At 42.2% G+C, this 27,657-nt stretch overlaps 1 long non-coding RNA gene across 3 annotated transcripts in view; it reads right to left on the bottom strand.

Annotated features, from left to right (window-relative positions):
* LOC103666322 overlaps nt 1-27,657 on the bottom strand; it is a 457,349-nt gene that overhangs the window by 287,903 nt on the left and 141,789 nt on the right. For 2 of the 3 annotated variants that reach the window (XR_005835895.1, XR_005835900.1), the window contains one exon: nt 12,128-12,209. The exons of the other annotated variant lie outside the window; for it this stretch is intronic. This is a non-coding gene — a long non-coding RNA (uncharacterized LOC103666322). The remainder of the gene's footprint in view (nt 1-12,127; nt 12,210-27,657) is intronic. 3 annotated transcript variants of the gene reach the window in all.

Below are 27,657 nucleotides of genomic sequence, written 5' to 3'. Positions count from 1 at the left end.
GACCATGGGGTGGACGTACAAGGAGTGGTCTTCAGCTCCTCTGATGGTTCGACAGCTCCTCTCCATCCCTGAGAGCGCCCTGGAAACCTCAGCCCATTGTACAAATGTAAGGTATCATTTTCATGTCATTACACTGTGTCCCTGCTACTCCCGGCGATAAGCCAAACCTTTTTATTGCTGAGATATAAAAAAATGCCAGGGGAAAAATAGAAAGGTATTTATTTATATTACTGTAAGCTTTTAAAAATGATTTCCCCTGAATAGGCTATTTTCTTCTTTTCTGTCTGGCTATTACCATGTTTATCTTCTGGTTGGAAAATATATGTTTGCCATTTGTCTGAAGAACAGGGCAACCCTCGCCAACTCATCACACAGCCCTACTCTTACCAACCCTCACAACTCCTCAGGAAAACAATTGCCTGATTAAACAAGCACATCCAAGATCTAGTATCCTCAGGATGTGCAGGGAACTCTCAGCCCAGACTGCACCTCTTACCAAATGTAATAAGCATCACCTGACACAAAGGGCAAAGAGCGAGAGGAAATAGCAGTTTTCAAAGGAGAATCACCTCCTTCGTGACCAGCAGCTTTTGTTAATGCTATTTTCCAAGCAATTATGTGAACTAATTTCTGGAAGATGATTTGACTCTTTCAGCCTGATGATTCAGTAAAATGAAAACCAGAGAGAGAGACACAGAGAGAAAGAGGGAATCATCAGGTGATTGTTCTCCTGACCAGAACTCAACCTACGTAATCTATGGGCTCCACTGAAGCAGTTATTGTGGATAAAGTCCCCACTGATCATTTATTTTAAAATATTCATGGTCAAATTAGCAAAACTGCAGTCCAGAGCTTCTGCAAGTCCTGTGACCCAGATTTCAGTATGAGAAGCAGAGCTGAGTTAAATCCTATCTGCTACAGAAAAAACATCCACAGCCTTGACACACTGTGACTGGAGAGATTAAGTCACCCATCATCTCAAACTCAGTTTGCTCATCTGTAAAACGGGAAAAAATAGAAATTGCCTTATATGGTTTTCATAATATATAATGATATATATTATATATTTTATATATTTATTATATAAATTAAATAATACATAAAATATGTTTATGTTATATATTATATACACATATACATGTACACACATGCATATTTTTATATATGCACACACATATATGTATATATATAAGCATATATAGAAAGATACCAATATAAACTTCTTAAACTCCTCTTAATTCATTCCTTAGCCATAGTATGATCGCCTGGGCTTATAAGACTTGATCTTATCACTGTCCCTGGTTGCAGTGTTTGTGGATTTTAGGAGTTTTGTCAGTTAGCTTTTAAGACCCTCACAATGGCCAAAACCCTTCCAGGTATTTTGTCCAACCTTAATTATGTCCAACTCTTACTCCTATGAAAGGCGGGGACAGCACTTCTCATTGCACAGCTGAGTCTCTACTGCACTAGGGTCAGAAGTCTGGGGACTGGACCAAGGTCCACACAACTCCAGAGCTGCTGAGCTGCCACTCACACTTCAAGCAAAGCCCATATTCTTTCTGTCTGTTACACTTCTCCATAATCATGAACACTAGACAAGAAGATCCCTGTGGATCCATCCAAGGACAAGGTTTAAACCACCCAGACCTCAAAGATAGGTAGCATGGCCCTCAGACTCTCTTGTTCCAATATACTTTGCTTCACCCAGGCACTGGAGAGGAACTAAACTGACAGCAGCCAGGGTCAGGCAGGTGAGGTCAAGTCCTCACCCAAGACTGCACCACACTCAAACCAACACTGGTATGAACATCACAAAGCCTATCCAGTGACCTTGGCCAGGTGAGAAACCCTACCACAGACACCCAGAACAGAGTCCTGGGTGTTAGTTATTAGTGCCAGAGCCAAAATTCCATGCTGCCAGTTCTCTGTACTGACCATCCACTTCCTCGAGTCCCTCCAATCTAACGTCACCAAATTCTGCCTCAAAGGAATTGTTTTGACATTCATTTTGTTCAGAACCACTCACAGTCCTTAACTGATTCTCTCTCTCTTGTCTCAGCTTTTCTGATCCTGTTATATGCTTGTCTAGCTTTCTCTTTCCCAGGTCTCTAAGTTCTAGGACAGTGATCTCTACAATTACTCCCAGCCCTTCTGATCTCCTTACTTTTCCCCCCACATGTACTTCTTGGAAGAATTGTCCTTCATAACCACCCAAATTTCCTCTTTGGTCTACCAAATTTCTTTGTTTTTTTCTTTAAAGATTTTATTTATTTATTTGACAGAGAGAGACAGCCAGAGAGAGAGGGAACACAAGCAGGGGGAATAGGAGAGAAAGAAGCAGGCTCCCAGCAGAAGAGCCCAATGCGGGGCTCGATCCCATAATGCTGGGATCACGCCCTGAGCCGAAGGCAGACGCTTAAGGACTGAGCCACCCAGGCGCCCCATGGTCTACCAAATTTCTGCTTCAATACTTTCACAATCCTGAAAGCTCATGCCCACATATCCCAACTATCTCATGACGTCAAACTCAACATTTCAAAGCCAAACCTTCCACAGTCCTCCCAAAACATTTGCTTTCTCAATACCCCCATTTGTTAACAAGAACAAATTTCTTTCAGCTTCAGAATTTTTAATTTTCCCTGTCTTTTGCCCCTCATAATCAGCTATATGTTTAATCAATTTTTTTTTGACATTTTCTTCTTCATTCTCTCTCTTCCTTCTGGAACTCTAAATATAATGATACTACCATTTTAATGTGTCTTCCCTGTCCTTCCTTCCATATATTTAAATTCTGAGCTGCCCTGAGTGATTTTTGAAAGCTCTGCCTTCCAGCTCACTCATTCTCTTTTCAGCTGTATCTAATCTATCTACTCAACTTTTGATGTTTTTACTTTTGGCTGTTTTATTTCATGTCATTCATATATATATATATATATTTCACATATATATATTTCATGTCATATATATATATATATATATATATATATATCTCATTACCCTTAATATCTGCAAAGCCAATTATGTTCATTGTCCCTCCTTACTGATTCCTTTTTCTATTTATTAAGTTCACTAAACTTACAGTCTGATTATTCCAAAACTAAAGCCTCCCTGGGTCTGACCCTGCCACTAGAGATTCTTGCTGACTCTCACTCATGGCAGCTTATTAGGAGTGACAGAGTTGTGTCTTTAAACTAAAGCTGTCTCCAGACACTGCCAAGTAACCACTGAAAGGTAAGATGGCTTCTGGTTGAAAAACTACTATGTGAGACAAATGTGTACACACTTTGAAAATCCCCTGGAAATGCTTCTACTCCGTCAAGCCCTCCGAAAAGCCCCACATTTGCTTCTCCGTTACTATGTAACTAACTTGTAATATCATATTCTAATCTAAGGTCAAATTGTGCAAATTAGCACAGTGAAGATTATCATCCTATTATTCCACATTTAAGAAATCCACTTCAGAACCATTTTACTTTTCATCTCACCTGGTTTAGCATAGGGTATAGGTAGGAGCTCCAAAATATTTCTGTTATGTGACCAAAGGGAAAATTTCAATTCAGTGCTTTTAAAAATTTTGGTCAAAATGATCAGTGCATGTCCATTAACTGAGATGACTCAGCAAGGGGGTGTAGGAGTATGAAAAAAATCAAATTCGTTCTTTGCTTTGATCAATCTATTAAGTATCTATATCATACAGTCAGACTTAAACACCCAATTTTTAATAATTTCATTGCTAATTCTAAAAGTGTAAATTAGTAATACTATATTCGAGCTACCTAAAAAAGTTCATGTGTTATTTGGCTGGCTTTTAAACTTGAATCAAATTTTAAATAGCCTTCAAAAGTGTTAGGAACACTTTTTTCTTGCAAAGAAGACAAACTGGCTAATGAAAATCAGTGGCTTTAGTCACTCAGCAGTAATTAATCAAGAGGTATTTTGAATAAAAATCATTAAATGGCTTATCACACAAGACATGATTAAGACATAATGATTGTCAGTAAGCATAAATGTGAATAAATGGTCTAAAAATGTCCGTGACATTCAGTTAAATTCTAGGAACAACCCTTAGATACATTTCCCATCTGTATCTATATTTATACTGGCAATATAAATTTGACTTTGGAAAATCCAAAAATTACGCTGATATTTAAATAGAGAATTATGCTTATTTATGTGTTTTAAGTTAAATCAGACTTTTCAAAGCATATCTGATCACACTTCTCTTTCAACTTTTGTTATAGAGAAAATGAGTCCTTAACACTAGACTTGAAGTATTTGTGTTAGTCACAAACATTTCCAATGGTTTTCATTTTTTCAGAAAGTTATGTCCTCAGTGCTGAGTTCCCAAATGTTAGCAGGTGTTTGAGGCATTTGATTTGGAGGAGCTTACATTTAGTACATGTCCATCGTGGCTTATTCCTTATCCATATAATGCCCAACCTCCTAATGATCATTTCCACGTATCCGTGTTTGGTGTCTCAGACAAAACAAATCTGTTTGACTGCTTTTTTCTCTCTTTGACCTGATGTTCCAGCATCATGCTCACACAGCAAAGGAAAAGGATGACATTGTGGGAGAGGAAAGACAAACGAGGATTGTCTATGATGAAACATGTCATGACTATATTAGAACAAAAGGTCAGGAGACATCCAAAATTACACACAATTCTACCACCAACTAAAGAATTTAAGCTGGAATTTACTTTTTTGCATCCTGCGGCCATTTCATTCGCAGATCTCTCTTTTCCTGGGTCACTACCACGCTCTGATAAATTACCTGCAAAGGGTGGCGGCCTCTCTAGATTTGAGCCTCTGTCTCTCTGTGACTGTATTTGAACTGAGTTCTTGAATACCATCAGATAGCCCAGAGCTGACTGGGTCTATCCAGGCTGCGCTTCCCAAAGTTGAGATTCATGAGGATCTCTAGACCTGTGCACGATTCCCATGGATTACCACCTCAGGGGAGAGTGAGTGTATGAGAAGCAACACTGAGGTGTTCTGTGAGCCCATCCCTGTTAGCCTTGTTTCACTTATAATATCTGCAGTAAAGGAAGACACAGGAATCCCTTAGCTTGGTGGAGGTGCCTGCATTTTTGCCCATTCCCATTTCCTATGCCTCATCTGCCTGCTTCAGTCAGACTTGATGTGGGCTCATGATCATTCCTCCCCCTCCAAATTTTTGGGGAATTTCACAGATCCTACTGCAGGAGCTCAAGAAAAGGCAAGTCAATTGTATTGCTTGTCTATCTTGAAAACTGTGTCTCATATCTAGAACTTGGATTCTGCCGTGTTCATTGGTTAAACCAAATCATAAATCCCAATGTCCTAGCTCATCCCTTTGGTCTCAGACATTATCTTAAATACCAGACTCTATTCTAGTTCTATTATTTGCCTTCCATTTTCTCCACGGGCTGCTGTCCAGTCTGAACCAGGCAAGAATTGAGGACCATGATCTGTCCCTAATCCCATCCCACCCCAACTGTGTTTCCTGCCAGCCAAGACTTTTCTCTCTCCCTATGTCTAGGAGACCTGGGTTTATATCCTAGCTCTACCACTTGCTAGGGTATGTGGCGGTCGACTTAACTTCTTGAATGCAGACTCCTCGTATATGGAATATTAATAACCATTCTGACAACATGGTTTTATTTCTAAAATCATATATGAAATAACATATTTGAAATGCCTAGTTCAAGACCTAGTACATAACTGGAGTTGAATAAATGGAATTTTTATATTCCTGGCTAAATATACCTACATTAATAGGAGAGCACTTTCTAAAGGACCAATATATACTCTTAATCAAGGTTTCTCAAACTTTAATGCGTGAAAGGACTTTCAACCACCATCCCCAGGTCCTTTTGATGTGTGTGGCCATTGTGTGGGATCAGGAGGTCTGAGAGGGGCAATTTCCTGCCTCAACAAGGAATGAGAGGGCCTAAAAAGGCAGTGATGATCACAGATATGGGCAATGGCTTTTACATGTTCACCCTTTCTGTACTTCCTCAAATCAACACCCTCCTCCCCACCCCTACTCTTCCACTGTGCTATGCTTATGCTCTAAACACTGAACACCTGAAACTGGTACTTCCCATTTCCTGCTGCATTACCCACATTTCTGGGACCCCACTCCTTGCCCCACCCCAGAGCAGAATCCTGCCTCATGGGCAACTCCTGGTCCCTCCAGGCCCCCTCGCCTCACAGAAGCAGGTTCCCAGCACATAAGCCTCATGCACATTTGGGCCACATTAACTGAATCCTTGGTGATGTGACCATAGATAGCTCCGTGAGTGCAAATTAGAGAAAACAGCTCAGGCGTATGTTTCCAGTATTTTATACAACTTCCAGGACAAATAAGTGGAGCCCTTGCCTGTTTGCTCTATGCCACAAAAATCAATCTGTCTTATTTATGTGGGTTCCATTTATAGCTTCCTCTTTTCTCTCATTGGGTTTGAATGCCTATTTAAACCTATTATTGAGCTCTTTACCCATTCCTATGATGTCCTGTCCCTCTGTCAGATGCCAGCTCTGGGCACTCATCGGCCAACATCATCCTGTCCAGAGTCAACCAATCTACATTCTCATCACAGCTCCAGTCCTTTTTGTTTTTGTGACCTTGAACAAATTCTTCACCCGCTCAAAAAGTGTGTGTTCTCATGTATAAATAGAAATACTGTATCATCGACTTGTCATAAGGATTAAATAGAAATGTAAAGTAGTCACGGGGGCTTGGAATATAGTAAGTGCTTAATGAAAGCTCTTTCCTCCTTCCTCTCCACTGGGTAAAAATCATACCATACACTGCTTTTATTCCCCACCTTTTAGAAGTTCCATGTCCTCTCAGATTATAAAGGAAAGACATCTTTCCAATTAAAGAGAGGGCCAGAGTGCCTTGAAAAATGTAAGTCAATTTGTCTGAGCTCGTCTGTTCATGGGCACATTGGCAGGAAGAATACCGGCCTCAGAGGGACTGTTGGAAAAATCCAGCATGATTAACCTCTTGCAAAGAGCCTAACCAAGCATCAGGTCAGGTAGGTGCTCAATACATGTTAACTCCATCCCTGATACCCTGAAACCAGAGCTCTAACTCTGTCTACCATTCCCGCCATGATGCCCATGCTTCAGAATTACTCCCCTTCCCAAACAAGAAAATTAAGTTTTCCTTCGAGTGCAGCAGCTGAAGGAGGTATTAGAAGAAAAGCAATCTGGTGAAACAGATGTATAGCATGTTACCAGTCAAGTTCTTTTAACCTCCCATGGGTATAAGCTCTGTGAGAGAGGAATTTGTTTGCCCAAAGAAAGCCACCACTGCAGACACCACCAGGCATGAGAGCGAGGATTGTCTTAGCAGTTCCCTCCAAGGGTTCTCCTTCCCCAGCTCCTTATTGCCCTTACAACGCCTGCTCCAGGTACATAATTCTGCTCTGCTCTGGGCAAGTCCTCTTGACCAAACTTTGTTCTAGTTTCCCTGGTTCTGATAAACAAAAGCTGCTCTCAATTTCTGCTTTCCTGGGCAGCTGCTCAATAAACAAAACAAAACAAATTAAAAAAAAAAAAAAAGCTAGTAAGGTCAATTCCTTGCCTGAGGGTCAACAGAAAGCAGGGTGGGGTGCTACTTCTCAGTAAGGCTGAAGTTTGAAAACACAATACCCAGCTCTCCCATTAGTACTCTTCTGACTCACCAAATACTTTTTATAGTTTACGAGCAAACACTCAGTTGACCCACAAAGTATGTGGTTCAGGCAAACATGAGTGCCTGCTCAACTGTGTAAGGAAAAGAACAGACAGGTGAACAGCTGATAAATATTCGTAGTTTGTTTACATGCAGAAAAAGTAAGGCTATAGAGCAGGTAGAGGGAAAACAGAGTAAAGTGGACCTTCCTGCAGTTTGGCTCAAATTGACTTTACCTTGAAAGAGAATGCTAGAGTTCCTTTAAAGATTTCACATATAAATGGATAGATAGATGACAGACGGATAGACAGACAGATTGGGGATATACACAGAGACAGCAACAGAGAGATATACAGAGACAGAGAGAGAGATCTGCAGACTTCAGTCCAAACCACTTTGTTCTTCCTGATGTTGTTTACCTTACCTGAAATGCCCTCCCTCTTCACTCCCACATGCTCAACAGAGCCTAGCTATCATTCACATCCTGGGGGGAGAAGTAGTGGAGATGAACACTGTGCCAACTTGGAAATCAGATGACGTTTCAGCACCTCTTCTCAATCTCATAATTTCACTAATTAAATCCTGCCTCTCTGTGCTCTATGTTAAGTAAGATGCCATCATTGCAAGCTCTCCATGAGCTGGCCCACACCACCACAGCCTTCCTTCCATGCCACCCCCCCACCTCAAGACTATTCTTCCACCAGGGCAGCGATCACTTTGCTATCACATCTGCCACCCTTACCTGCACAGTGGTAGAGCCCACAAAGGTATCACTGGATAGCCTCGAGGGTGGTAAAAGGAACGCAGTTCGGAAGTCATGGCAAGCTAAGTTTGCACAATGGCTTCTTTGTTCACAAGCTGAGTGCCCTTGGACACATTATTTAATCTCTCGGAGTCTCAGCTCCTTTAGATGTAAAATGTGGACAAAAATAATAACCCCACTTTTGCGGGGATGCTATGAGACTTGAATGACATCATTTATTTGAACACGGGGCTTAAAAGCATCCAAAACTGTGAAGGCTCTGAAATTTTACCTACCAGCAAGCAAACAGGTATACCTGCCACAGGTTCAAGGAGGCTGGCATAAGATAGGAAACTGCTGGGTCAGAGGCGAAGGACTCCATTACTCACCAGCAACAGCAGCAGCCAGAGTGACATTGATTGAGCCCATTCCCCATGCCCCAACTTCCACCAGATGATGCAAAGGCCTGAGGATACCGGTATACACAGTGAGCTGCATTACAGGAGGGGAAACCATAGCTTAGGGAACCTGAATCTTTTATAATGGGCAGAATCCTGCCTGATCTTTGCCCTGGAGGGAGACATGATGTTTCTAACAGTAGAGGGTAAGCTAACCTGCTTTCTGACCCAGAACAAGATGCTATTTCTGTCTTCCAAGCTGTTCTCTACATAAACATCCTTGCAAAGACAGCCTGGAATACAAGAGCATCCTGTGCCTGACTCGCAGGACATGCAGAAATACAACTGACCCCTCCAGAGTTGTTTCCCAATGAGACATACCTTGATAAATCTCCACTCACGTCCCTTTTGTTGCTCTTGCTATTTCTCCTGCCTGGGATTTTCCTCTTCTCCCCTCCAAAGATCCAAAGGTTTTGCTTCATTCAAAGCACAAGTTAAATAACCCCTTCCATGAAGAGCTTTTTCCAAACACCCCAGCATTATAAACTCCTACTCAGATCCCTTCCTCCATTTGTGGTCTGTTTCATAAAAACAAACCATTCTTTAATTTTCTAATTGCTTCAATAAAATTCAATACTCATCCCACATATTTTTTTCTTAACTCCAAGTTAAGGAATATACTGTAGGGGGTTGTGGTGGATGCTGGTGGCGCCCCACCTGTAGCCCCCCGAGCCTTCTGGGTACCAATCAGCCTGACCCCTCACTTCCTGAGGGGCTTCCCTCTAGTGCACCTGCAGGCCTGAAGTACTAGAGAATTAAGTTCCACCCCTCAACAGCCCATCACCAAAGAGAGATGCAAGGTGGTGTATAAATACCCCAACTCCCTTGCTCTTCGGGGGTGGGGTGCATGTCTTACACTGCTTCCTGGAATTCCTATGGGGCATTAAGCTCCAGTTACCCTCAGTGCAACCTGGCTTAATGACATACCATTTTGTGGATGCCCTCCCCTGTCTTGCTTCTTCATGCCCTTCTGGTGTTTTCCAAGAGGACCAACTCCCCATTAATCTACATGTACTAAATCTTCATCTCAGGGTCCTTTTCCAAGGGAACACAAACCAAAAGGGCATTGACAAATGACTGTTCTTGAAATCACACCTTGAAATTATTAAATACTCACTGACATAAAGTTTTCAGTCAAAAACCACTGTCACATTTATTATGAAACATCGACTCCAATAATATCATAAATATTTTTAAAATCATCCTTATGTTTCTAAAGAATAAAATAATCATATTGCAATTATGCTATCAGTAGAACGAAGTTTGGAACCAAATGAATCTATATGTGAAAGTAGCAAAAATATCAGTAGTCAAGGAGATGCATTTGGCCCCAGAGTATGTCTGAAATGCTTCCAAGTGTCTGGCAATGACTTAGAGATGCCCTTCCAGCAGCCCTCTGTGGAATGTGACGTGACTGAAGACACTTCAAAAATACTCTTCAGGACAGTCAAGTGCTACAGGGAAGGTTGACAAGGTCAATTGGCTCTTCTCCAGGGACTTCTCTTGCTTCCTGTTTATCTTCACACACACCCTGGGCTGCTTTTGATGACATCAAATTCAGACTGAGAAAATGTCCCCCATCCCCTACCATTATGGCATGAAGTGCTAACTTATTTTTCTGATGGTCAAAATGTATGGGTTGCTGGCTTCTTACAATTAACAGGGTCAGGTTAAGTGGTATGTCAATGTCCCCCCAGTAGGGTATGAGAGGAGTTACAGTCCTTTGGGCATTTATGATAGAGCCACTCTACTGAGAGCATAAGAGCAGCCCCAGAATGAAAAACAGCATTAAATATTTGAGAGGCAGGAGGATGACACAACAAAAGTATCTACCATTACTCTGAGCACGGAGCTCTTTCCATCCCCAACACACCTAGGCTGGCACCGGTTCAAAAGGCTGCTTCCACCACCTAATGCAAAACGGAATTAATTTCAGAATAGGGCACGGAACATAACTCATGAATCCTTCCCTCACAGCTCCCCTGGGACCTGACAGGAGCTCATGCCACTGGACCACATAACCTGTTGCAGAACAGCTGTGGAAGGGGACCTTGACAAAGAACCCAGTTATTTTACCCTGTTGACTTATGCAGCAGACTAAAGACACTCTGATTGTAATTCGTTCCAAAGGAAAAACTAAAGTAACAGGAAAGGGAAAGTCTTCCTTGCCAAGACCCTAGAGATCAAGTAACTAGTGTCAGGTAATTCAGAAAGACATAGAAAGCAGCAGGAAAATAAACCAGCACCTACTACTCCAGTACTGTTACAGTATAAGGAAGTTACATTTAAGAATAGGTCAATTAAAGCATGACTCCATGAATCAGAGTCCAAAATCCTTCCCACTGTGGGTACTGCTCCAGACAGAGATCCACCCTGAGCACCACAAAAAGACCAGAGATAGTGAGGAGTGGAACCACGTAGGACACGTGAGAGCTACAAAGAAAGAGACCATGCTGGATATTAGGCTTGTTGGAGAAAATTATCAGTGCATTTAACAGAATGTGGGTGTACTCTGCAAATAGTTACTATTTTAAGGAATTTGAAAGGTAAAGGGTAATTAAGTCTCAGTGTGAGTCTCACATCTGAACTCAACTAAGGAGGAAAAAAGTCTCCCACAACCTCAGAGCAGGAGTATCTCAGAGTGGGTTACATGCCCCAACTGCAGAGAAAATGTTCCCTGGTGCCAGCCCCACCCCCACTGGTGCAAGCATCTCAGTCCGAGTTTGGAAGCCCTCATTTCCAGCCTTGAGTCTCCTGGGACCGCCTTGCCCTGGCCCTTCCATCTCACAAATGCGAGTGTGCGGAGGGGGTGATGGATGGAAGGAGCTGTCGCCCAGGCAAAACCACCCTTCCATGGATCCAGCTTCCTGGATGCTTTTCGCTGGACTCCCCTCTGCCCACGGGGACATGTACAGCTTCCGTCACAGGTTTAGGGCAGCCGAAATCATGCCTTTGGCCAAACCATCCCTGCACGTCCCCCTGCACTCTGAAACTGTCACCAATGAGCTGCCCTCGGACTTGGTGGTGCAAGAGAGTTCCTAGCCAGACCCATCATTGTTCTACCCCTGTGCATCTCTGTGGTCTCTATGCTGCCTGTTCCCTAAAGCCATTCACTCTTCCCTCTGCAAGAGACAGTGAGACTACCCTTCCAGCCTCTCGTGCAGTCGCATGCCGCTAAGACAAAAGAACAGTCATACAAAAGAAGGGTCAGTGTGGATAGAGAAAAGTGGGTAGTGGTTCGATGACTGCTAGCATCTACCTGATTCCCCAGCGCACTTTCAACTTCCACACCTCTTCTGAAGTACGTCCAGCTACAGAGTCTCATGTTCCGACCGACAGCTCTGGAAGATAAGAAAAGGAAGAAAGCTGGTACCCCATTTAGAGACAGGAAAGCAGGGGCAGTGAAATCACCAACGGACCCAGATTTACGAAACTGTAGAGGCAAGGCTGCAGGCAGAAGTCAACCCTGACAACAGATTTTTTTTTACGTTCACTATGTTGTATTCAGTTTCTGCTAAAAACTGCTCGTTATTGGTCACCTTTATTAAATTAGTTCTTAAATTGTAATAATGTGGGACACTGCATTTTATTTTATTCTACCTGTAATTACATAGAATGGTACAAATGAAAAGAAGGCCTACACTCCCCAAAATATGTACCTAAGAGCTTTTGGGGAACATAATTTTAATCATTTTAGGCAGAGCTTATGTTTACACGTAATCCTTTATAAAAGAGCATACGTGTGATTCAGGTCCCGGCCCACAGTGTCATTTTATCTGCCAAAGCCCCTCGTGTCGTCACTGAGGAACATCACGATCACACGTTGATTGAATTTCCCCTCCCACTCAGTCTCCTGTCACATATTCTCAAACCAGTGAGCCCCTCTTGAGGCTCTGCGCTGGCGAGGACATGAAGCCAACAGAGCCCTCCCTTAGTGCTCCTGGCGGGGATGTAAAATGGTGCGGCTGCTGTGGGAACCAGTCTGGCAGCCCCTCAAACAGTCAAACGTGGTGTTACCGTGCGACCCAACAATGCCACTCCTAAGTATGTCCCCAGGAGAAGTGAAAACATGTTCACACAAGAGCCTGAACACAAACGCTCGTGGCTGCATTATGCACTGTAGCCAGAAACTGGAATCAACCCACGCGGCTATCAAGTAATGAATGGAGGAACAAAATGTGGTCTCTGCATACAACAGAATGCTACTGGTTCCCAAAAAGGAAGGACACACTGACATGCTACAACACGGACGTACCTTGAAAACAGAATGCTAAGTGAAGGCAGCCAGACAAAGGATCACACGTTATAGGATTCTGTGGATATGAAATCTCCAGAACGGGCAAAGCCACAGAGAGAGAAAATAGTGGTTTCCAGGGGCCTGAAAGAGTGGGGACATGGGGGGTGATGGCTAAAGGGTATGGGGTTCCTCTTAGGGATGATAAAATTGTTCTAAAATTCGATGATGGTGATGGCTGTTCACCCCTATAAATAATGAACGTCACATGCTTAAAGTAATACAAGGCACATGATTAGCATTATAAAGTTATTAAAATAATAATGTTATCACAATATAATAATACTTCAATAATTATTACTCTTACAATTATTATTGTAGTTACTATTATGAATAATAATCCCACAGCCTCCACACACGGTTTCCTTCGGTGTAGATCAACAAAGTAGGGCCCACAGACCAAATATGACGAAGGGTGAACAGGATTTATTCTCCTGATTCATGTGCACAGTTAGATTTTTTAAAAAACTATGCTGTTTAGGGAGTAAGATTCGCCTCACAACATTATTTGTGGGTCTTCGGTAATGATAACTTCGACTACTTTGAAAATGAAATCGATGTGACACAGAGCTGCCCACACCCCAAATGCCAATGCACCTAATCACCGAGAAGCCCCATGTCAGCACCTCCTTCCAAAATGGGTTTTAATCCGTCACATACCTTCTACCATGGTAGAACATTCTTAATCTACTAAAATAATATGGTATTTGACGCCTGTATTTTTAAAGTGGATTGGGATTTTTTTTAATACCAAAAAGGAAAGAAAAGGCAGTGTGGGAGGCAAGAGAGGGCAGGACATAGGAAGGGAGAGACAGAGAAAGACAGAGAGATCAAACCTATGGAGAAAGAATTCGCACGGGGCCCATTTCTTTCACACATCCATTAATTCCCCTCATGCATGGGGCTCCCACCACCTTCAAAGTGAGCTTTCCTGTGCTGGGTGGAAGAGATCAGCTTTAAGACAACTGCATGTAAACTTTCCAAAAGAAAAGAAAAACAGGCAGAGAAGAACATAAGCCTTTTTGCCTTTCCCAAGGAATCAAACAATGACTCAAAAACAGCACATCAAAATCAAAGATGACAGCAGCTTCAAAGCTTCGCCAGAAGATCAAAGGCAGAGCAAGGGGAAAGAAGACACAATCTGAGACGGTGCGGAGAAGGGTCCTCGCAGCCAGTATGAAGCCATAATAACCATTCTCTCCAAGAAGCTAACTTCGCCTTTTAAAATCAGCTCTAGGGCTCTCACGAGGAGCTCTGTGGAAAGCTCTTTAACAGAAATAAAAATGAGACATTTTAGCAAAAATACTGAAATCCAGTTCTACTGGCAGAAAGCTTCCAGGACATCACCTGGCCCTATCTCCCTAAAAGGACCATCTTGCCGGACCTCACGTATTTTAAACTGAACTTTAGTAGAGTGACCCAGAGTCCAGTAATTGTTTCAGTTAGATCACACAGGAATTGTTTTCAACTCGATATATTTACCCTCGTGGCATTTCAAACTCTGACTTTCCTACAACCTCCCCCAGGTGCTGGAAAGAAGCACGAATGCTAGTGAAATGTTTGTTAAGTTCTTAGAATCAGGTGACTATCTCTGTATAATGGTCAGAAACCACCTCTCCCTCACTCTGTGGCCATTATAAAATACTTCTCTCTTTAACACCTGCTTTCCAGAATCGTGTGCCGTAGAACACGGGAGTGTGTCAGTGGAGTGGACTCCACATAATTAGTTGGCCGTAACCGAGCTGTAATGCCTAGTGATGGATAAAGGTCATTGGGTCTCTTGCACAGGAACATCTCAAGAGCAATGCTGTGTTGTTCCCAATAATTGTGCAAAGCATTGCCTGTAGGACTATCTCCTTTTTCACTTTGGAAACATCACTTCCAAATGATGATTGGAGCACTGTTTGAGGGAATATTTCCTCTAACGCAGTCTCCTTCCCAGAATATGCTCCAGGTTCCTCATTTCTGAGGGAGCAGATCAATAGCAGCTGAGAATTTACTATAGTCCCTGGCACATATTAGGTGTCCAGGAAAAAGCTGTTTGACAACGATTTTTAGAAAACTTGCTGACACTGTTCTCTCAGAGAGAAAACGCAAGACACACATACTTCTAATCTCACCATGTCCTCACCACCATCTTTCCTGTATCTAAATAGATGTTTCCCATTGCCTTAGGGACAATCACGTGTTCCTGAAAATAGCTCCTGAAACTGCCACTCGAATGGCAGTTTCTACCTATACAGAAACCTTCGTTACTAAAATCCTGACCCAGGGTATGTAAGCCCAGAACAACAGACACACACACACACACAAACACACACATTCTCAATGCAAAAAATACGTAAATCCAAAGCAACCTTATGAAGTGTTTGCACTGGTTGTGATGTATTGAATCTTGCTGAATCATACCAAGCCTTCTACCTGTACCTGAATACCAGCTACGTGTGTCTTTTGCCTTATTCAAAAAGGTTATACGGACCATCTGCAAATCTGTAAATGAGCAAATAAGGGTATATATATACTTCACCAAGCATTTCCTACTTTATTTATTTTGTATTCTTAAACTCAGGCTATTTCTATAAAGTGCATCCAACTTCGCCCAACCTAAGAATTAACTTCTCAGCTATGTTTTCCCTAAATGTTTTATTCTCATATTTGTTCCTCTGAAACAGGTTAAAGAGTTTAAAAAAAATAAAAATAAAACAACTGGGTGATTTTTAATGCAACCAGCTTCACAAAAACAGATGGTGTATGACCTGGCTAATTAGATAACACAAGGAGAATCTCATTCCCTAAATAAAACTGTCTTTTGAGTAAACCTTCCACATATCACTTAAACCAGCCATAAAAATGAGTCTGCCGGGAAGGGTTTTTCCCACTAATGTCATCAATCATGTCATTTCCCTTCTTTCTGTCATCCCCCTTCTGCCCTCATGTCCTTTCTCCCTGTGTTTATCTACCTTCAGAAATATGAGCAAAGACAGAAGACGCAGAGAAGAGAGGCAATTATTCTTACCTAAGCACAGGAACATCTGAACACTGAAAACTTTTCCAAATGTGTATTTTTCACTGCCAAGCAAGTCCATGGGATATATTTGTGCTAAATATTGTAGTCTTCCGTAGCTAAGAGAACGGACTCTGAGTACCCATACCGACATATCAAATTAGAGAATCTTGGGGTGCCTGCATAGCTCAGTCGGTTAATTATCTGTGTGCCTTCCTCTCAGGTCATGAGCCCAGAGTCCTGGGACTGAGTCCTGCATCAGGCCCCCGGCTCAGTGGGGAACCTGCTTCTCCCTCTCCCTCTGCCTGCTGCTCCCCCTGCTTGTTTGCACTCTGTCAAATAAATTTTTTAAAAACCATTAAAAAAAAAAACCAACAACAAATTAGAGACTCTTTCTATACTTTGATCCATGCTCCCCTCAACCCCAATCACCCACAAAGCACACCTAGAAGAGAAGTACCAATTGGGCCCATTAGGACATCGTCTCTGAAATAATAGCAGGTGGATCCCCTAGACCAACTCTTTAGTTCACTTCATCTCTGCATGAAAATCATACCAAAAAGGCTGCCCGAGATCCTCAGTCTCCCCACCGATGTGGGCACGGCCAGGGCAGCGTCTTTTCCCAGATTTTCCTGTGGACAATTAATGGATTACGGCACCAAATGCCACCCCCCAAAATACACCCACACACGTACACAAGCATAGTTCATTTTCTGAAACAGGGTCTAAGCCGACAATGAGAGGAAGAATCATTTCCAGTAGCCGATCTGCAGACGACAGTGCTTAGTTCTTTCCTTCCCTGCCTCTCTGGGCTGCCCAGAAATAACAAGTGGGTCTACTTCAGGGCCACAGGTCCCTTAAACCCTCCACCTTTAATCACACAAAGAGAAACACCGAAAAATCCAGCTCCAGTACAGATTTAATTAAATTCCTAGCACAGGGCTCTGGGTTGGGTGTTTTGTTTGTTTGTTTGTTTGTTTTTTCTGTTGTTTTTCTCCATTTCAATCTGGAGAAAAGGATTGCTCCATTGCTCAACACTGATGAGTCCTGACTCCAACTTCTGTTCTTTCTTCAGGTTGACAGTGCATGGAAGGCATAAACCTTGAGCCCTTCATCCATTCCTCTCTGGCCTCCAGGACAGGGCTGAGCGCAGACTTTGTGCTCCATGCTGGTTTCGTTCTGTGAGTGTGGTGTTTGCTGATCAGCTGAAGGCCCCCACGTGCCTCACCTGTGCCCTTTCTTTCACACTCACTGGCACCAACACTGAGATCACTGCCTGCTCTAGCAATTCCTACCTCTTCTGTGTTCAGGGTTTAACTCTACTAGATTGTAACAACAGACTGCGATGCCTGCCTGTGGATCAGGTTTGATCTCATTTTGTTTAGGCTCTGTGACGGACTGTGTTCATTAAATTCATGCACGGTCACATAGTTAATAATGTCCCCGTCAGATCTGGGGAAGAAGCAGCCACAGCAGTGGCATAATTACTGAATATCCCAAATCTGTGAAAAAAGTAGACAGAACAACCAGACAGCAAAACCATGAACGCATGCACCAAATTCACATCCAACTCCAATGGCACCATATATCCTTGCACCCCATACTACAAGGCTTGAGAATCAGTGTCTCTGTGGGAAGAAGCAAGGAAAACATCAGGGATTCTAGCAGACTCACAAACAGAAGAACCCCAAACAGCCAGTAGATTTTCACTAGCAAGCACAGTGCGCCAATTTGAGAAAAGCAGCTGGAATTGAGAAGAGTTTTGTAGCTCGAGAGCAAAGGAGTGCAAGATATCCCTACAAGTCCAAAGGGTTTGGGGCACTCTGGCTCACACATACTCTTGAAACTGTCCCCTGAAGGATTCCCTTCAGGCCAGGGCCCCCACACCGGGCATGGAATCCAAATTCAGCAGGACAGGGCAAGAAAGAGAGCGGCCAATGAACTCATAATTTTCTTTAATTGACATGAAAATGACAGAACAGGGAGATCTATGAAGTTACAAAGCTATTCTGAACAAAGCTACTTCTAAAAGTTGAGGGAAACTAATTTCATGTGAAAATGAATAATAAAAAATGATCACAGTTAAATTTAATTTAAATTTATTATAAGAAAAGAGAGAATATGGAGAAGAATAACATTCCCACAGACAAGAAAAGCATGAAAGAAAATACCTCCCTATAAATCACTTTAAAACTACAATTTGCTATTTCAAACAGAGCTAGAAGACACTAATAAAAATGACACATAACATGAAAGTACAACATAAATCAGAAACAAAAACTTTCAGAAACAGATGACAGAACTCAAGACAACTACAAATAAGAAAAAAATTTTTCAGAAGAAAAAACACAAGAAAATAAATAGATAATGACTTGTGAGAAATGAAAGATAAAAACGAAATTTTCAACTCACAAAATTTGAAGAGATAAAAGGATCTGACAGAGTGTGACAAATATTTAAATAGCAAAGAAGATCCAACATGTTGACAATAGGAATCCCTGAAGAAGAAAACCAAAACAAGGCAACAAATACTAAAAACCATAATTCGAGGAAATTTTTCACAATAAAGATTTGAAATGACATTCTGAAACAGCAAGTAACATCATTGAAAATACTGACTCTGAACAACCAACTGAAGATATTGTCCTATAAAACTGCTGTATTTTAAAGAAAAAGAATCCTATAGGTTTATAGGAAAAAAAATAAACTGACATACAATGGAAATAAAATTAGATCATTATCAGACTTGATGGCAAGGCTTTATTCCAATAAAAAATGAAATGATATAGGGGCGCCTGGGTGGCACAGCGGTTAAGCGTCTGCCTTCGGCTCAGGGCATGATCCCGGCGTTATGGGATCGAGCCCCACATCAGGCTCTTATGCTATGAGCCTGCTTCTTCCTCTCCCACTCCCCCTGCTTGTGTTCCCTCTCTCGCTGGCTGTCTCTATCTCTGTCGAATAAATAAATAAAATAAAATCTTTAAAAAAAAAATGAAATAACATAATTAAGATACTCAAGGAAGGTAAACATGACCCAAGATCTTTACATTCACCAAACCTGACATCAAGGGAGAGAGAGGAGAGAGTTGCTAACCTGGGACACGAAATATACAAGACGACTTCAAAGATCTTACAATAGCCAATATCGAGAAAGCCATTGATGACTGTGAAGAATGTCAAGATGAGGCAGGAGTCAACACGGAGAGGCTCTCACTGGCCACAGATGAGACAACATGAACCACAATAAGGATGAAAATTGCAAAGGATGGAAACCTATCAGTTTGAAAGCAGGAGTTCACAATTAAATTTTTAAAAAAGAATTGATCACTTTCTAGTATTTTAAGAAAACAATGCATGACCTTGAAAACTGACACAGTTGAAGAATCAAGCATTTATCCTGCCCTTCCAATATGAATTATACCATTGGGCAACCAGAGGATAGATGAGAGCAGGCATTCTTTATAATGTTACTATAAATAATAAATGAAAACAAAATGACAGAATTAGAACATCACCATTCTGCAATCTCCAATGAATTAACAGAGTCGGCAAGTTAATAGCTGTTTCCATCACAAAACAAACAAACAAACAAACAAAAACCCACCAAAGTTAGATATTATTGTGGCTCTGGACAGAATTCAATAGCACATATAGTCTTGCCAAACAGATTGAAGGTGGGTCTGACGAAGTGTCTATATCCAGCCACAGGAAACACAGAGAATGGACCATGAGTAAGCTATTGGCAACGTCCAGACTTTGGGAAACGCAACAGGTCCAACAATCCAGGTTCCCTGGCAGATAAAGTATAAGGAACAATGGGAAAAAGGAATGGAGGAGAAAATTATAGATACAAGCAATTTAAAAGACATCAATCAAATTATAAAAGTACACAAAACCTCATGTCTAGGGATGCATATCTGGGGGACAGAACTATACAGAAATAGAAGGAATTACTGTAAAAGTTAGCAAGGTGTGTATTTGGAGGTGGGGGATAGAATGGGTATGACTGGGAAGGGTCACATAATGGAGCTGCTAGTGTCCCTTGATGTTCTGTGACATGTGTTGTATTTAGACGGGTGCTTGCCATATAATCTTATATGCACTTTTTGTGTGGTTTCTGTACATATGTCTCACTTTACAATGGAAAGATTAGTTAAAAAGAAAAATAATAATAATAATAATGGTAACACCCCAAATTATCAAGGAAAAATAGCAATCATACAGAAGTCAGAATCCAAAGGAATACCTGAAGATCTGGAGTAAAGCAAATGGCAAAGAACTTGGAGGTTCTGCCTCCAGAAGCTAGGGGCTTGTGAGCAAGGCTGTCCAGCTTAGTCAGAAATCCCAAATCCTGAGGTAGACATTCTGGGCTAAGAGGGAGCACTCGGTATCAGCATGAGACGTTGTTAGGGAAGGCACCATGATTCAGCTCCCTGAGGACAGAGCCAATGCTACAAATCACCAGCTGAGGGAAGACAAGATGGGGAAAAGAACACAGCAGAAAGTCTGAAATATATGGCTCCACCTCATCCGCTGTCACACCAGTATTTATGGGATAGGGATAGGCTGTAAATAAAAAAGCAATTTTAAAAAGAAAAGAATTCTTCAGAAAATAAGGTATTTTTAAAGAGAACCATGATTGTTTTTCCCTGAAGTACATGTTTGTGAAAACCTTCCTGTAGGGACCCAAGATCAACATCATTTATTACAGACCTGCCCTAAAATATCTAGTATCTTCTTCCCTCTCCTCTTATTGATACAAATGGCATGCCTCAGGTATCACCTCAGGTCCTCTTGGCCTCATCTGTCCCTGAGGCTGTCAGCCATTTACTGGCCTAGCCACCACTGCAGTGACCGGTGGGGGGAGGGGTCGGGGGACAGTCTCAGGATCACTTCCTTTGAGCACGGTTTGCCTTGCCTCATGCTGCACTGGGCATCCTTAATTCCACTTTGCCTTATAAGACAAACATATTCACAGTTTCAAAACCTCTTTGGGGAGACCACTGTTCTGTCCCCATATTCCACTTTCCCTTATCTCTGTGCCCCTAGGATTTCTCTCCTAACAAAGTATTTATCCTAAGTGATTTGCTCAGTCTCCACTTCCTAGAGAATCTGACCTAAGATGCTTGGTACCAACAGTGAGCCCAGGAAGCAGACCGCCAGGACAGTGTGACAGAAATAGGGGCCTGCCCACTGGTCAAACATAAGATAGTGTCTTGGATGGGCGTCACAGCTACTCACACTTCACCTATGGTTCATGGAGAGGAGGCATAGGTGAAGGTGAGGTTCGGAGAGGTGACAACAATGGTGACAAGGATTAAGTGCAGGGCAATTCTCTGGATGGTATTAGAAGCTTTGCAAAAAATATGTTCAGGGTAGCCATCTACCAATTTAGGACACACCTGCAGCAACCACAGGTCAGACTCTACTGAAAATAAGTCCCAGATTTTCATTTTTCAAGTGGCAGACATGCAAAAGACACTGAACATATCGCCTGACTTCTAAGTCAAGAATCAGACCTTTAATGAGAAAAGACTGGGGCTCTGACACAGAGGAGAGGGATATTGACCTGGACCTGACTGAACATCTTAAACCCCCAAATTCCTCCAGCACTCTGGGATTCCAGAAGCTGCCTCGCTCCTTGCTGTCAGAACCTTTTCTGGAGACCTCACAATGGCCATACCTGAAGGACGTGTTTTCCTAGATGTTCTTCTTCGTGATGTTGGTAGGTCACCAAAGTCTCTACAGAGCCTTCAAAGGCTCCCTCCACCAGCCTCCCCATTCAGCCATCTGGAGTCTGGGCAGTCAAGGACGGGCCTCTCCTGGAAAGCACTTCTATGCCCACCTCCTCTTCTCCCCCTCCCGGGGCCCCAGCAAATATTTTCTAGTTTCTTGAAAGAAACATCTCTCCTCAACTCACAAACTTTCCCGAGTATTCTGTCTAGAAAGAGTCCTCTATTTTTGCGAGGACATTTGGATCCTGGAAACCAAAGCCAAGAAGAAACTTTCCAGCTAATTTTCCGCTTTGCACACTGAGGCAATGAACTCACAAGAACCTCGCAACTTAAACAGGAAATAGGATAGGTAAGGGAACAATCAGGAGGGGACATGTAATTTCAAAGATTATGGAAACATCTTTGTAAAAATAAGTGTAAAAAGTGACACAGGGGAGAAAAAAGTGATAGAGGCACACAGGAGTCCAGGAAAAGAGTATAACTCCCTGTCAGAGCTAAATTCTAAATGAAGACATCTAATCTGAAATATTGACTGGATCTCAAATCGGTATTTGTCATCTATTTAAAATAGGATATCATAAAAGCAAAACTGAAAGAGATAGAAAAACTGACTCATACAACTCATCACGACCTTGATTCCTTACTGGTAATTTCTGAAAGGCTTGTTCCAATAACACAGGCCCAAATTCCTCTAATTATTACCAGGCTCCATGGAATGACATGGGCTCAAACATCTTCCAGATGAATTTTTTTGACCATCCTGTTTCAAAAGTAAGTCAGAAGTCACTGCTGGGAGATATTCATAATACTCAAGCAAGGCACATATCTCTGAATGGAAACAAAAACGTGTATATTGGAAAATGATTTTCAGAGGCCCCATTTAAACGCACATTTTTAGCCTGAACATCTAAATCCTCGTCACACAACCATTTTGCATTTACATTCTCATCCGGGAACAACACTATCCTAGGGAGGTATACACAATAGCCTAAAACTGACATGCCGGCGTGAACATCTATCTAACATCAGGCCTACGATGGGAGTGTCCCCAAATCCAAGCTGCAAATATAAATCACAGTTTTGATGCATTAATTTGTTCACAGCCAACAAGCAACCATCCATTAGTTATCAATTTAAAGAGATTTTAGGGCAATCCTGATGCCCTCAACCATCCACTGTGGCCACTAAGAGTTGCAGTAAATTAGTTTATCTTCAGTCCAAAGTCTCATCTCATCCATGAAATAATACATGTTGATCCCTTAGACAATAAAATAAAATAAAATAAAATAGAAGTTGGAGGCTTCCCAAAAGCCTTCGTGAATGTGGACTGGAAAGCTCGCCATCTGGAGGATTATTTTTCCATGCTCTCTACCACTTTCATCATCCTGCCTAATAAGCAAGCATGGTTGATCAGAGCCAAACGACAGAGCGGGTCCCGCAGGGGGGACCCAAAGCGCTCATCTCCTGAGGATGTGCCTGAGATGAGCGAGAAGGCATGCATCCCTTGAGAGGCAAACAACGATGAACTTCACAGCCCTCAGAAAATGGAAAACTGACACACTTCTGACGTAACTATCAGCATACATTCAACTCTTTCTTAAAGAGAGGAAATTAAATTGTGTTTATCGGTCACACTTGACAATTATCTGGAACTACTCCAGAAGCAGCAAATCTCAGCCAAAGCCTCCTGCATTCACCAAATAATAGGAACTTCGGCCAAAAACAAACAAACAAACAAACAAACAAACAGCCACTGTATTTGGGGTGACTGAAACACAGCCATTCTGCCTGCCAAAGTATCTTATCTATTTCATTATAGACGCAGGATTATCTGATATCTTCCTGCAGCGTTTATCTGGAATAAACTAAAGAATGGGTTTAAGTATATTATCTTTAATGCATATGAAGGGAAAATAAATCTGTACACTTTTTTTTTTAAGGATTTTATTTATTTAGGGCACCTGGGTGGCTCAGATGGTTAAGTTTGTCTTTGGCTTATGTCATGATCTCAGCGTCCTGGGATTGAGTTCCACGTCAGGCTCCCAGGTCACCAGGGAGTCTGCTTCTCCCTCTGCCCCTCCCCCCACTCATGCTCATGCGCTCTCTCTCTAATAAATAAGAGGTTTTATTTATTTAGTTGAGAAAGAGAGAGCATGAGAGCAAGCAGGGAGAGGGACAGAGGGAGAGAGACAGAGAGAATCCAAGGAGACTCCACGCTGAGCGCAGAGCCTGATGCAGGATCAACCTTATGACCATGAGATCACGATCTGAGCCAAAATCAAGATTTAGACACTCAACTGACTGAGTCACCCAGTTGCCCCAAAACCTGTTTACCTTAGATATATGATCCAGGTGGATATCCCATTGACATAGATAAAAAGAGATGAGAGAAAGAGAGAGAGAGAGATAAATGTTTCCGAATTTCATTTTAAAATTTCCAAACTTGACTTTTTTTCTTGTTTAATTGAAAATAGTTTATCCGTATATCACATATTTGTCTGAGCACAGGGTGAACTGAGGTTATAGGCACCAATAAATATTAAAGGAACCGAAATTTTCATTCTGCACAAACACAGGCCAGAAATCAATTTTAATAATTTACAATGCAAGGAACAAAGAGCCTTTCCATTTCTATCAGTAGAAATGTTCGTCTATGAGCCCTCTCCCACCTGAGACCCAAAGCTTTCCTGCGTTCTCACATACCTCTACAGACATGTGAGAGGCAGCGTCAGTTGTAAAGTCAAGAAATGCATCTCCACCATTAATGTAGCGGGGTTTGGCCAAGGAAAACCACCAAGCTGGTGAAATACAGAGACAGAGCCTCCATAAGCAACATCATTTGAAAGCAGGGGATACTGTCCAACACAACATTGAGCGGCCACATTAAACAAGTGGATTTTATAAAGATTTCTTGCCATTACTCAAAGGTTTGCAATTCTGAACGCTGCATCTCTGTTTCTTTCGATCTATCCTTCTGACAGCCTTGCTTTCTTTCAGCTTGTGTTGCCCAACCGTGCTGAATTTTTTGCCCTGCCTATCCATCCCCTTTGCATATGCCAAGGGATTTTGGTCTTCTGATGCTTTCTCTTTGCCAACATCCCGTTTGGATTATTGATAGAGAGGCTGGATCTCTGGAAAGCTCTCATCTTTGAAAGAGTTGTCAGGCTGCAGTTTTGCAAACGGCAGAGCACAAACACTTCAATATTTATGCTCCTTCTATCGACACTGAGTAAATTAGACTCTGGAATACCTGCATTATCCAAACCATCTGCTTCACTGCATTTTTTTAAATGAGTAGGTGGGGGAAATTTATGAGCATTTTCTCTTATCTCTTGTTGCTAGGGAAACTACTTTTTTTTGGTAGGGATAATCCTAGAATCTCGAAAGAGCCAGGATGCAACCTTCCTTCCCCTCTTTCTTCAAATGAAATCTGTGTCTCCCCCGGAGAGAGAGCTTTTCCACTGGCTACTCAGTCTCCAAGGATATTATAATATTCCAAGCTAGTCCAAAATATGCAGGGCTGAATTTTCGCTTTGCATTTTCACAGTGAGCCCGTGCCAAATGGAGGGGTCCACAAAGTTTGTCTCAAAAAAAACAAAATGACTGTTTCATAAGGGGTTATTTTGTCATTCAGGCCCATAAAACTGAAGGGGAGCAAAAAGATCCATTCTGCCCCATCCGACTGGAAGTCGTTTTACTGAAAGAACCCCTTGTGTGATGAAGACAAAATAAAAAATAATTATGTTCGGTTCCATGGGGCTTTCTGCCTGGAAACATAAAAGAGAATGTGCAAGCAGAGTGGGAAACTGCCCACAGTTTTCATACCCTCAGGGGTCTTGGAAAACATCACTCCTCAGTGTACACAGCCCACATCCTACCATAGGAGAGAACGAACTAAAAAGAACTTCTGGAACGTGGCATTTGCGGATCACGGGTTTGCTCTTGGAGGTGCAGCCTGAGTCACCAGTAGCACATTTTGTACTAGGAAGGCAACTGTGCCCAGAACAGAAAATGACTGTGCGCAAACAAGTAATTTGCATTCTGCTTTTGGAGACAATCGGACTCCACCCCCAAATCCACATCATATTTGCATAATTCATTTATGAAATACTGTTTTTCATTCTCTTGAGCCCACAGCTGCTGCTAGGGGAACGGGTGTGGTCCACACCCAGCTTCGAATTCACTCCTGCATAAACCCCAAGGAGAGGGTTTTCACATGCAGTTAAGCAAGGAGGCCCAGATACTTAACTGGGGAGACCTAGAAGGACTTTTCGCCTCCCGCTCAGTGTGACGTCCAAGAAAGCACTTCAAAGAAATGGCCAAGAACTCCAATCGGAGATGGCAAAAAAAGTCACCATTGATTTGGGAGTTAGAAACAATTGAGAAAAAAACTTTACCTTGACCCCCTCTCTTCATAGTAAAGCCGGAAAATGAGTGCAAAAGGGACCTGAAAGTTTAGCTTCAATTTTTAATGTTAACTAAGCTGTACATTAACATGATCTCCCCCACAATAAATGCCATCTAACGACCAGTGAGGTCTGAGACCTTTGCACGGGGTGTATGAACTTGCTTGCCTTCATTTATTACCAAAAGCAGTTCGATGAGTGCGTAAAAATGATTACCGTAAATCAGAAGACACAGTTCTGTACATCAGAGCAACTCAATGGGCCAGCTGCAGCGACACGAGCTGGAAGCTTGCTCGAAATGGATATGCACAGGTCCCAACACCACAGACCTAGAGGATCAGAATCAGTGGGAGGGGGTGCCCAGGCATCTGGCTGGTTTCTGTTGTGTTTTGTTTTGATTTAAATTCGAGTGAGTTAACATACGGTGTAACACTGGTTCCCAGTGATTCATCACCCACACATAACACCCAGTGCTCATTCCATCAAGTGCCCTCTTTAATCCCCATCTCCCAGTTACCCCAGGCCCCTCCACCTTCCTCCCCTTTAGCAACCCTCAGTTTGTTCTCCATATTTAAGAGTCTCTTATGGTTTATCTCCCTCTTTGTTTTTATCTTATTTTTCCTTCCCTTCCCCTATTTTCATGTTTTGTTTCTTAAATTCCACATGTGAGTGAAATCATATAATATTTGCCTTTCTCTGACTTATTTCACTTAGCATGATATACTCTCGTTCCAACTATGTCTTTGCAAATGGCAATATTTCATTCTTTCTGATGGCTAAGGAATATTCCATTGTCTATATACACCACATCTTCTTTATCCATTCATCTGTCAATGGACATCCGGGCTCTTTCCATAGTTTGGCTACTACTGATAGTGCCCAGGCATCTGTCTTCTCCCCAGATAAGGCTGATACCCATGTCTGAGAACCGCTGGTCTGAGCTGTTTGGACCCTACACTACACAACCCACCATGTCCGCATTCATGTTACTAAGTAGCTACCTTTCCTTTCTAGTACCATGTATGATGCATTCAGATCACAGAAATAGATAATATAGGGGCACCTGGGTGGCGCAGTCGTTGGATATCTGCCTTCGGCTCAGGTCGTGATCCCGGCATTATGGGATCGAGCCCCACATCAGGCTCCTCCACTATAAGCCTGCTTCTTCCTCTCCCACTCCCCCTGCTTGTGTTCCCTCTCTCGCTGGCTGTCTCTATGTCTGTCAAATAAATAAATAAAATCAGGAAGAAAGAAAGAAAGAAAGAAAGAAAGAAAGAAAGAAAGAAAGAAAGAAAGAAAGAAAGAAAGGAGGGAGGGAGGGAGGGAGGGAGGGAGGGAGGGAGGGAGGGA

The sequence above is a fragment of the Ursus maritimus genome (assembly GCF_017311325.1).
Source record: "Ursus maritimus isolate PB19 chromosome X unlocalized genomic scaffold, ASM1731132v1 scaffold_X1, whole genome shotgun sequence".
Classification (NCBI taxonomy): domain Eukaryota; kingdom Metazoa; phylum Chordata; class Mammalia; order Carnivora; family Ursidae; genus Ursus; species Ursus maritimus.
Note: the sequence above shows the minus strand (reverse complement) of the source record. Positions and strands in the feature narration are given on the sequence as shown.